The 12,500-nt window shown below is 42.2% G+C and overlaps 1 protein-coding gene across 4 annotated transcripts in view; it reads left to right on the top strand.

The window, feature by feature from the left end:
- Positions 1 to 8,102: 8,102 nt before the first annotated feature.
- Positions 8,103 to 12,500, top strand: part of LOC128695125 (retinol dehydrogenase 13) — a 26,198-nt gene continuing 21,800 nt past the window's right edge. For 2 of the 4 annotated variants that reach the window (XM_070091397.1, XM_070091396.1), the window contains exon 1: positions 8,103 to 8,318. The gene's annotated coding sequence lies outside the window, so the exon portion shown is untranslated. Of the gene's footprint in view, positions 8,319 to 9,085; positions 9,575 to 12,500 lie in introns of those variants that run through there. The other 2 variants (XM_070091399.1, XM_070091398.1) reach the window with 1 other exon arrangement.

Genomic DNA, 12,500 nt, shown 5'->3' with positions numbered 1-12,500 from the left:
TGATAGAGTGGATAGAGGAGCAATGTGGCAGATGTTGCAAGTATATGGAATAGGTGGTAAGTTACTAAATGCTGTAAAGAGCTTTTATGAGGATAGTGAGGCTCAGGTTAGGGTGTGTAGAAGAGAGGAGAATACTTCCCGGTAAAAGTAGGTCTTAGACAGGGATGTGTAATGTCACCATTGTTGTTTAATATATTTATAGATGGGGTTGTAAAAGAAGTAAATGCTAGGGTGTTTGGGAGAGGGGTGGGATTAAATTATGGGGAATCAAGTTCAAAATGGGAATTGACACAGTTACTTTTTGCTGATGATACTGTGCTTATGGAAGATTCTAAAGAAAAATTGCAAAGGTTAGTGGATGAGTTTGAGAATGTGTGTAAAGGTAGAAAGTTGAAAGTGAACATAGAAAAGAGTAAGGTGATGAGGGTATCAAATGATTTAGATAAAGAAAAATTGGATATCAAATTGGGGAGGAGGAGTATGGAAGAAGTGAATGTTTTCAGATACTTGGGAGTTGACGTTTCGGCGGATGGATTTATGAAGGATGAGGTTAATCATAGAATTGATGAGGGAAAAAAGGTGAGTGGTGCGTTGAGGTATATGTGGAGTCAAAAAACGTTATCTATGGAGGCAAAGAAGGGAATGTATGAAAGTATAGTAGTACCAACACACTTATATGGATGTGAAGCTTGGGTGGTAAATGCAGCAGCGAGGAGACGGTTGGAGGCAGTGGAGATGTCCTGTCTAAGGGCAATGTGTGGTGTAAATATTATGCAGAAAATTCGGAGTGTGGAAATTAGGAGAAGGTGTGGAGTTAATAAAAGCATTAGTCAGAGGGCAGAAGAGGGGTTGTTGAGGTGGTTTGGTCATTTAGAGAGAATGGATCAAAGTAGAATGACATGGAAAGCATATAAATCTATAGGGGAAGGAAGGAGGGGTAGGGGTCGTCCTCGAAAGGGTTGGAAAGAGGGGGTAAAGGAAGTTTTGTGGGCTAGGGGCTTGGACTTCCAGCAAGTGTGCATGAGCGTGTTAGATAGGAGTGAATGGAGGCGAATGAAACTTGGGACCTGACGATCTGTTGGAGTGTGAGTAGAGTAATATTTAGTGAAGGGATTCAGGGAAACCGGTTATTTTCATATAGTCGGACTTGAGTCCTGGAAATGGGAAGTACAATGCCTGCACTTTAAAGGAGGGGCTTGGGATATTGGCAGTTTGGAGGGATATGTCGTGTATCTTTATACGTATGTGCTTCTAAGCTGTTGTATTCTGAGCACCTCTGCAAAAGCAGTGATAATGTGTGAGTGTGGTGAAAGTGTTGAATGATGATGAAAGTATTTTCTTTTTGGGGATTTTCTTTCTTTTTTGGGTCACCCAGCCTCGGTGGGAGACGGCCGACTTGTTAATATATATATATATATATATATATATATATATATATATATATATATATATATATATATATATATATATATATATATATATATATATATATATATATATATATATATATATATATATATATATATATATATATATATATATATATATATATATATATATATATATATATATATATATATATATATATGTATTATATATATATATATATATATATATATATATATATATATATATATATATATATATATATATATATATATATATATATATATATATATATATATATATATATATATATATATATATATATATATATATATATATTTATATATATATACTCTTGAATGGCTCACCATGCCCTTGTCATAGGGCTGACCCTGCCATTGGGCTGTAAACAGTACATCACATGTACATAACACTACTTCGGAAGCCACTGCCGTGTCACCGTGTGGAAAAGGCCCGGGCCAGGACTCCTCCTGGTAAACCTACATGAGAATGAACATCTTTACCCAGGTAGATCTGTTTGTGACTTGATAAAGTCTACTGTGTGGGCGAAATCTTCGAATGTACTTCAGTGGTCATTGAGGATAAATGTACCACCAACATCTTTGCCAAGAAAGGTATGGATATCCATGTGGTCGGTAACTCACAAGATATATGGATCGTGCTTTCTGTAGCAGAGATAGGAAAGTGAGACAGAGGGTTTGTTTCCCAGGAGCTGGTGTTGGAGACATAGTCAACAGGTTGGATAATATCATGTCAGGTAATGGGAACAAGCCCATTATCTGCCTCAGTGCTAGTAGGAATGATATTGGGAAGGGCAGGAAAAAGGAGCTGCTAGTTATGTCCAAGACAGCTACTGATCTAATTAGTGCTAAGGGAGGGGGTCCTCAGTCCAACACAGAAAAGAATGGAGGGAGATGAAAAGATGTTTGAGGCAGTCCCTCAGCCTGGAGGGACAGACAGTAAGTGTATAGCATATGCACGGAGAAGGGGGTTATATACTGACGACAGTCTTCAGTATATGCTGCACATTTACGAAGACTGAAGGACCCAACACATCGACTCGAGACTGAGGGACTGATTACCTCAAACTCCTTTTCATCTTCCACCATTCTTCTTCGTGTTGGACTGAGGAAACCATTGGCAAGTGAAACTTTTCCACAATAAAGATATTCAAATGTTGCACAAATGTATCATTAGCATACAGAAAATAATGGCGAAGTTGATCCCAAATCAAAAATCCTTTCTACGAGGATAGACTTACGGCACTGAGTTTACACTCTCTAGAAGGACGTAGAATTAGACGGGATATGGCAGAGGTGTATAAATGGAAGACAAGACATAATTAAATACAGGGAATATAAATAACGTGCAACAATGGGTTCAGATTGGAAAGGCTAGAAAGGATATAGGGAAGCACTGGTTTAGTATGTAGATGAGTGGAACAAACTCCCGAGTAGCGTTATTGAACTAAAACCTTGTGTAGCTCTAAAATAAGTTGGAAAGTACATGAGTAGGTGTGAGTTAGACCTGCCTAGCATAGGCCAGTAGGCCTACAGTTGTGCAAACCTTTCTTATGCGCTTATGTTCTGAAGAACATAAGAACGGAGAAGCACGGCAGTAGGATTAGTGGCGCATGATAACGAGTATAAATTATGTTAGGCAGATCTAACCACTACTACTGTCTCTAGTGATATATTCACCTATATTCCACTGAAGAAGCCTGTTGTGCAGTCGAAACGTTTCGGTAATAAAGATACCTAAATGTTTCACATGTTTCTATAGGACCTGGCTTCTCACTCCCTCCCTCCTTGACCTGTCCTTCCAGGCGCCCACCTGACATTTCCTACTCCACAGCACGGCGAGGCTGCAACTTTTTTTTACAAATTCATGTTCACCTTTCGTTGTGTATCTGCTGAAGAGGATCCCAGAAGGAAGGTCGAAATATAGAGATCAGTCAACCTCCTGTGTTTATGTCTCCGTCCGGGTTATTGCTAAGCAAGTGTCTGTTAATTAACAGGCTGATACTATATTGCTAGGACAATCAAGTGTTAAAACGCAGGGAAGAACAGTTACCTGAGCCTGACAGCTTGACAACCAGCTCCTGGGTGAACAGCACGTTGCACAGCTTGCTCTGTCCGTAAGCTGACATTACGGAGTACTTGTCGTGTTCGAAGTTCAACGAATCTGGGTCCAGCTTCTTGGGGTGCGAATGGGCTGAGGACGACACGTTGATCACCCGGCTAGGAGCACTTTTCTTCAACAACCCTTGTTAAAGGAAGAGCAACAATACACAAGAAGGTAGGTAATATAGATATTATTGGTATAACAAAGACCTGGTTCAACCTGAAAGATAGAGAAATGCCTTCTGAATGCAACATACAGGGTTATAAACTATTCCACACTGATAGGGTCAACAGGAAGGGTGGTGGTATGGCGATGTATGAAAGAGAAAATTTAAATTGTTGTCTTAGACATGATATAAGATTAGAAACATCGAACACAGAATCGGTTTGGCTTCAGTTTCTCGAGGGTCGTGACAAATTAATTTTGGGTGTGATTTATAGGCCCCCAAACCTTGATAGGGAGTGCAGTAAGCTGTTATGGGACGAAATTCATAAGGCATCTGGATATGAAAATGTTGTGATAATGGGAGATTTTAACTTTAGACAAATTGATTGGAACAATATGACAGGAAATCTTGAGTCCAGTGACACTCTTGATACGGTTCAGGATTGCTTTTTAGAACAGGTTGTGACAGAACCAACAAGAGGAAACAATCTGCTTGACTTGGTTCTTGCCAACAAAGATTCACTAATTAATAATCTTGAGGTTAATGATGAGCTTGGGAAAAGTGATCACAAATCACTTATTTTCAATATATCATGGAATTACTCAGATAACTGCAATCAAATCTCTGTCCCAGATTTTCGCTTGGCCGACTTCATGGGACTGAAAAATTACCTGGGTGGGGTATATTGAGATGTCCTGACTATGGGTCAGGCAAGTGATCTTGGTTGCCAATATGACGTTTTTCAGAGCACAGTTCTAGCTGCAGACAACTTTCGTTCCGAGTAGGGAAATAAGATCTAACAAAAATGATCCCAAATGGATGAACGATAGATTAAAACATCTCATTGGTCAAAAGAGAGGCATGTATAAGCGTATCAAAAGAGGAGATGGGCAGTTAAGGAATCAATATATTCAATTAAAGAGAGAAACAAAGAAAGGAATAAGAAAAGCAAAAAGGGATTATGAGGCTAAGGTCGCTAGGAATTCAAAGACTAACCTAAAAGGGTTCTTTCAGGTATACAGAAGTAAGATTAGGGACAAGATTGGCCCACTTAAGAGTAACTCTGGTCAGATCACTGACAGTGATAAGGATATGTGTGAAATTCTAAATACCTACTTCCTCTCAGTTTTCACCCAGGAAAATAATAGCGATATTCCTGAAATAATAGATTATGAAGAACAGGATGATAATAAACTATGTACGATTGCGGTAACTAGTGACATGGTCCTCAGACAAATAGAGAAACTAAAATCTAACAAATCCCCAGGCCCTGATGAACTGTTTGCAAGGGTGTTAAAAGAATGTAAAGAGGAACTTAGCATACCTTTGGCTAATCTTTTTAACATATCACTACAAACTGGCATAGTGCCTGATAAGTGGAAAATGGCAAATGTAATTCCTATTTACAAAGCAGATGACAGGTCCTTGGCTTCAAACTATAGACCAATAAGCCTTACCTCCATAATGGGAAAATTTATGGAATCAATAATTGCCGAAGCAATTCGTAGCCATCTTGATAGGCACAGATTGATTAATAAATATCAACACTGTTTTACAAAGGGGCGATCCTGTCTTACGAATTTACTAACTTTTTTCACTAAGGTGTTTGAGGAGGTAGATCATGGTAATAAATATGATATTGTGTATATGGATTTTAGTAAGGCTTTCGATAGAGTTCCACACCAGAGGCTATTGAGGAAACTTAATGCACACGGAATAGGAGGAGAAATTTTTTCCTGGGTAGAGGCATGGCTGACAAATAGACAGCAGAGAGTTTGCATAAATGGGGAGAAATCAGAATGAGGGCACGTCACATGCGGTGTTCCTCAGGGGTCAGTGTTGGGCCCGTTGTTGTTCACAATTTACATAAACGACATAGATGAGGGAATAAATAGCGACATAAGCAAATTTGCTGATGACACCAAAATAGGCCGTCCAATTCATTCTAATGAGGACACTAAAGCACTCCAGGATGATTTGAATAGACTGATGCAATGGTCGGAGAAGTGGCAGATGCAGTTTAATATTGACAAATGCAAAGTTCTAAATGTTGGACAGTTAAATAACCATGCAGCATATAAACTAAATAATGTAGATCTTAATACTACTGATTGCGAAAAGGATTTAGGAGTTCTGGTTAGCAGTAACCTAAAACCAAGACAACAGTGCATTAGTGTTCGGAATAAAGCTAACAGAATTCTTGGCTTCATATCTAGAAGTATAAATAATAGAAATCCTCAGGTTGTTCTTCAACTCTATATATCCTTGGTTAGGCCTCATTTAAACTATGCTGCTCAGTTCTGGTCACCGTATTACAGAATGGATATAAATGCTCTGGAAAACGTACAGAGGAGGATGACAAAGATGATCCCATGTATCAGAAATCTTCCCTATGAGGGTAGACTGAAGGCCCTGAATCTGCACTCTTTCGAAAGGCATAGAATTAGGGGGGATATGATCGAGGTGTATAAATGGAAAACAGGAATAAATAAAGGGGATGTAAATAGCGTGCTGAAAATTTCCAGCCAAGACAGGACTCGCAACAATGGTTTCAAGTTGGAAAAATTCAGATTCAGGAAGGATATAGGAAAGCACTGGTTTGGTAATTGAGTTGTGGATGAGTGGAACAAACTCCAGAGTACAGTTATTCAGACTAAAACGTTGTGTAGTTTTAAAAATAGGTTAGATAAATACATGAGTGGGCGTGAGTGGGTGTGAGTTGGACATGACTAGCTTGTGCTGCTGGGTCTGTTGCAGTGCTCAATCCTTGAGTTTAGGTGACCAGACTGGGTGGGTCATTGGTCTTATCCGGGGGGGACATGGACCTGCTCTGCATGGGTCAGTAGGCATGTTGCAGTGTTCCTTCTTTCTTATGTTCTTATAAAGAGAACCCTTGCTACAGGTGGATACCCAGCCGAGAGGGAGCCCCGATCACTAGCAGCCAACAATACCCACAACCCAGCAAACCGCCCCAACGGGATCACCATCTATCCTAGGAAGAATGGTATGTTCCCATGCTAAGAGCATGGGACTATACCTGTGTGTCCACATTGGCTGACACCTATATCCATCACAGTGTCGGGCGACAGGGAGGAGCTACTGACCACAGGGAGGAGTACAAGATCGCCAAGTACAGGGACATAAGCCAACAGTATCAATTTGTCCCATTGGAATCAGAGACCTTGGGATCATGGGGAAAAAATGCCACACGTTTCCTTAAAGAACTGCGTTCCAGACTCATCGACACCACCAGGGACCCAAGGGCAGCAACTTTCATGTTTCAGCGCCTCAGCGTAGCCATCCAGAGGGGAAATGCATGCTGCATACTGGGCTCGCGTCCAGCTTCGGAGGAGCTGGGGGAGATTCATAACCTTTGATATATTGTACCAATGTATTCATGTTTGTGTTTTTATCAATATATTCTGTCTATTAATAAAGTACATGTATAATATAAATTATAGGGGGTGTTCGGAGAGTATAATATAAATTATAGGGGGTGTTCGGAGAAGAAAATATTCAAACAGCTCCGGGGAGAACCTTGAGTTTTCCCTGAAGTACGTTTATTGTCTTCTCTGAGGATGAGGGTCCCCAGTAAAGTTCTGGAGGTAGTACCTCCCTATATTATAGGGAGGTACTACCTCTATATATATATATATATATATATATATATATATATATATATATATATATATATATATATATATATATATATATATATATATATACCGTGCCGAATAGGCAGAACTTGCGATCTTGGCTTAAATAGCAACGCTCATCTTGCCATATAGTACAAGTGAAAATTTGTGTATGCAATAATTTCGCCAAAATCGTTCTGAACCTAACGAAAAAAAATATATTTCACTGTGTTTGTTTAGTATTAAATTATTGTAAACAAATCTAAAATATATTTAGTTGGGTTAGGCTAAAATAAATTGCGTTTGTTATAATAAGGTTAGGTAAGTTTTCTAAGTTCCTTTTGGTGCAAAATTATAATTTTTTACATCAACATTAATGAAAAAATATATCTTTAAACGTATAAGAGAAAATTTTACAAAGGGCTTAATTTTAAATGAGTTATTGCTAATTGACCAGTTTTACATATTCGGCACGACATATATATATATATATATATATATATATATATATATATATATATATATATATATATATATATATATATATATATATATATATATATATATATATATATATATATATATATAATGGGTATAGAGCTTCCCATGATAATAATAACCAGGTGCTATAGTTCTTGGCCGCACATTAGGATTAAATACTAATACATAATATAGAGCTAGCTGAGGGATAGGTGTGAGACAGGCAAGGAGAGATAATCTTATCAACAGAAGCCTTAATCTTATCTCCAGCCAGAGACAAGCCCACAGGTTGGAACTCAGCACAAAAGTCCACCAACACTCTCCATCACTGCAACACTGATCTCAGAGCTCCACCAGCACTCTCCATCACTGCAACACCTATCTCTGAGCTCCACCAGCACTCTCCATCACTGTACCACTGATCTCTAAGCTCCACCAGCACTCTCCATCACAGCAATACTCTGGAAGTCTCACTTTCCTGCAGTTAATTAGCAATTAAATTAAAGGTTGGTCAGTTAGTTAATTGGGGTTAATACCTACGACTACGCGAGGGTCATTAAGCCTGCTGTAACCAGTTATGTACCAATTAAGACACTCGACTCCCTAATATAAGGATTAAAGTGGACTTTCAGTGTATATACACTGATTTAGTTAAGTAAGGTGTTAGCTAAGCTAACATGAATCTTCCCTGGTGCTGCTCTATGGTGTTAGAAGTGCTGATAAGGGCAGGCTGTAAACATCTAGATTTTAACTTGTTCTTTAAGAGCTAGTTAAGCATGTGTCCCATGCAAGATGTGTGTGTGTGTGTACTCACCTAGTTGTACTCACCTAGTTGATGTTGCAAGGGTCGAGTCCAAGCTCCTGGCCCCCCCTCTTCACTGGTCGCTACTAGGTCACTCTCTCTGAACCGTGAGCTTTATCATACCTTTATCATACTTGTGTGTGTGTGTGTGTGTGTGTGTGTGTGTGTGTGTGTGTGTGTGTGTGTGTGTGTGTGTGTGTGTGTGTACTCACCTATTTGTGGTTGCAGGGGTCGAGTCCTAGCTCCTGGCCCCGCCTCTTCACTGGTTGCTACTGGGTCCTCTCTCTCCCTGCTCCATGAGCTTTATCAAACCTCGTCTTAAAACTATGTATGGTTCCTGCCTCTGTAGACAGCCTGTACTGTCTGCACAGACAGCCCATGATGTTTGCCAGCTTAGTTCATATTTCACGCCATACTGGTGCTGCCACCTATAGGTCTTGCCACTTCAGTATGCCCAGAGTTGCCTCACTCTGGCAACACCCTTCACTCAGTCAAGAAGTGTCCACCTCTCTCTCCCTCGTGGGCATTGCCCCTCCCGGGCCATGGGCACAACACACAAGCCTGTGTACCCACCACGACTTAACAATAAAGTAAGAAGCCTCCGAAGACGTGTATCATTCATACACTCCGCTACCAGAACACCAAACAATCTCGTTATAAATGGTGGGAAGCGGTGGTCGCAGCAGTTGTGTTTGCCCAGAGAGAGGAAGGAAGGAATGAAGTCATCTTCACTTCATCATCCCATGCAAGAAGCATCCGTCTCTCAACGAGTTATCCTGATGTCGTGTCTGCACGTTTGAGCATCCAGACACAGGTACAAGCAGGATCCAGCCGAAATTTACCGAATTTCTTCGACCCCACTCTACAGCGTCCCACGCTGTTTCTCAAGTCACGTGTTCAGTGTCACTTGTATGTTGCTGTTGTTGTTCAGCACAGCACAGCTGTTTCAGCAAGCCAGAGGTGAGTTTTGTGGTGATTTCTGCGTCCAGTGTGAGTTTCTCCCTGTGTTTGTGGGTGGGAGAAGAGGAAGTGGCCAGATGCCTCCCTCGCCATACACTCACCCACGCTCCTCGCCACCACACTACCATACTCCACCACTCTGTACTCACTCCTTCTACTGTGTTTTTCTGCTATTTTTCGTGTGAATTCATTGCCAGAGCTGTGTATCCGAGTGCCCGAGGCCACTCGAAGCTACGTGGATCAGCATGCCACGTAGATCAGCACGCCACATAGATCACGACACCACGTGGATCCCGACGCCACGTGGGGTGTGGGCGATGTCACGTGGATCTACAAGCCTTGTGAGTTACCGAGCCAGATGTCCCAGGCCTCATGCTGTGATCTCCTGCCCCCATCACATTGATGTCACCGACGATGCTGCCCGACTTCATGGCATCACGATGTCTGCCTGACGTCACCTCGAGATGTTTGCTGACGTCACAGTGCTGCTGACGTCACCTCGCGACATCACATGATGTCACATCGAGTGTTTCTAGTAATTATTTCAGTATTGTCGAGAAGATTGAGAGAAGATATATGTCGTGTGTTAATTAATTCCTCTCAGTCAGTGTTCTCACATGTTAGTGTACCACATGTACCGCGGGTGTGTGTAGTTTCCATGTGTCCAGTGAGGTCTGAACCAGACCTGAGTAGCACCACTGTGTTAGTCACCCGGCGTGACCAGATATCAGTCAGCTCTGAGCCCGAGCCCCCTCATAGATGTTCTGCAGAATCGTACCTGCTAAGATTCCCATCGAGATTTGTTTCACTTCACCTCCAGACCTTCAGAATGCAGTTATATGTAGAGAAACAAGTTTGGGGATGCTTAGACTAACCTCTGCTATAACTCCAACTGCCGAGAGAATGACACTCGTCAAGCCGCAGTTAGCCCTGTCGGCAGGCGCTGTGTCAGCCTCGTGTCACAAGCTTCAGTGAGCAGCCTGCACAAAGAAGATGTCACTTTGACTGCTAGCTCTCTCACTGCAGTCTGGTGTATGATGTTACGACTCCCAGATGTTCCGCCCAGTCGTCTCTGCCACAACTCGCTTCACAACTCGCTCCACGCTCGCCGGCAGTGACAGCCCAGTGACAGTACCAGTCGAGAAGTGTCCTCCTGAGTCGCTTGCCAGAAGTCCTGCCCAGTTGCCGGGTTTTGACGACGCCTCACTCGAGGGCACCAGCATGTCGTGCCACAGGTTGAGTGAAAACCTGCAGTGACTCCTACGATGACTGCTTCACCATTCTAGAGGAGACCGTACCCCGTTACATCACAGCTCAGCCGCAGCGATGTCTCCTGTGTTGCAGTATCTGTCCAAACGCAGGAAGGCATGTAGTGATGCCCATCGACGCTCGCTGCCTTTGACCACGATGTTTAGCACACCCCACATGTGTTTTTTCTTCCCTCCCTGTAGGAAGTTTTTTTCCATGTCCATATGTATATATATGTTTTTTATTTTGTGTTCTGTGCCCTGTGCCTATGAGAGAGAGACCGAGTTTGTTTTACCGCCAGACATGGTCGGGTCGACCATGTGGTAGGTAGCCGAGCGTATGTAGACAGCCTGTACTGTATGTAGCCTGTATGCTGTCTGCCAGCTTAGTTCATATTTCGCGCCATGCTGGTGCTGCCACCTATAGGTCTTGCCACTTCAGTATGCCCAGACTTGCTTCTGCCTCACTCTGGCGACACCCTTCGCTCAGTCAAGAAGTGTCCTCCTCTCTCTCCCTCGTGGGCATGGCCCCTCCCGGGCCATTGGCACAACACACAAGCCTGTGTACCCACCACGACTTTGCAAATAAACAAAGAAACCTCCGAAGAAGATATATCATCCACACCCCGCTTTCAGCTCTACCAATTAATCGTGTTAAACACCTCCATTACGTCACTTTCTAGGCTATTCCACGGCCTAGCAACTCTATGACTGAAGAAATACTTCTTAACATCCCTTTGACTCATCTGAGTCTTCAACTTCCAATTGTGACCTCTTGTTTCTGTGTCCCCTCCCTGGAACATCCTATCTTTGTCCATCTTGTCTATTCCGTGCAGTATTTTATATGTCGTTATCATGTCTCCCCTGACCCTCCTGTCCTCCAGTGTCGTCAGGCCAATTTCCCTTAACCTTTCTTCATAGGACATTCCCCTTGGCTCTGGAACTAACCTTGTCGCAAACCTTTGCACTTTCTCTAATTTCTTGACGTGCTTGATCAAGTGCGGGTTCCAAACAGGTGCTGCATGCTCCAGTATGGGCCTGACGTACACGGTGTCTTGAACGATTCCTTGCTAAGGTTTGCCAGGCGCCCATATGCTGCAGCAGTTATCTGGTTGATGTGTGCTTCTGGAGACATGCTCCGTGTTATACTCACCCCAAGATCTTTCTCCTTGAGCGAGGTTTGCAGTTTTTGGCCACCTAGCCTATACTCTGTCTGCGGTCTTCTGTGCCCTTCCCCGATCTTCATGACTTTGCATTTGGCAGGGTTAAATTCGAGAAGCCAATTGCTGGACCACGTGTCCAGTCTGTCCAGGTCTCTTTGAAGTCCTGCCTGGTCCTCCTCTGATTTAATTCTCCTTATTAACTTCACATCATCTGCAAACAGGGACACTTCTGAGTCTATCCCTTCCATCATGTCGTTCACACACACACACACACACACACGTGTGTGTGTGTCTTCATGTATCACACAAGCATGTATCACACATGTATCACACATGCATGTATGACACATGTACCACATGCATGAATCACACATGCAAGTATCACAAATGCATGTATCACACATCCATATGTCACACATGCAAGTATCACACATGCAAGTATCACACTTGCAAGTATCGTACATGCATGTATCACACATACATGTAACACACATGCATGTATCACACATGTATCAC

The sequence above is a fragment of the Cherax quadricarinatus genome, chromosome 35, assembly GCF_038502225.1.
Source record: "Cherax quadricarinatus isolate ZL_2023a chromosome 35, ASM3850222v1, whole genome shotgun sequence".
NCBI classification, from domain to species: Eukaryota; Metazoa; Arthropoda; class Malacostraca; order Decapoda; family Parastacidae; genus Cherax; species Cherax quadricarinatus.
Note: the sequence above shows the minus strand (reverse complement) of the source record. Positions and strands in the feature narration are given on the sequence as shown.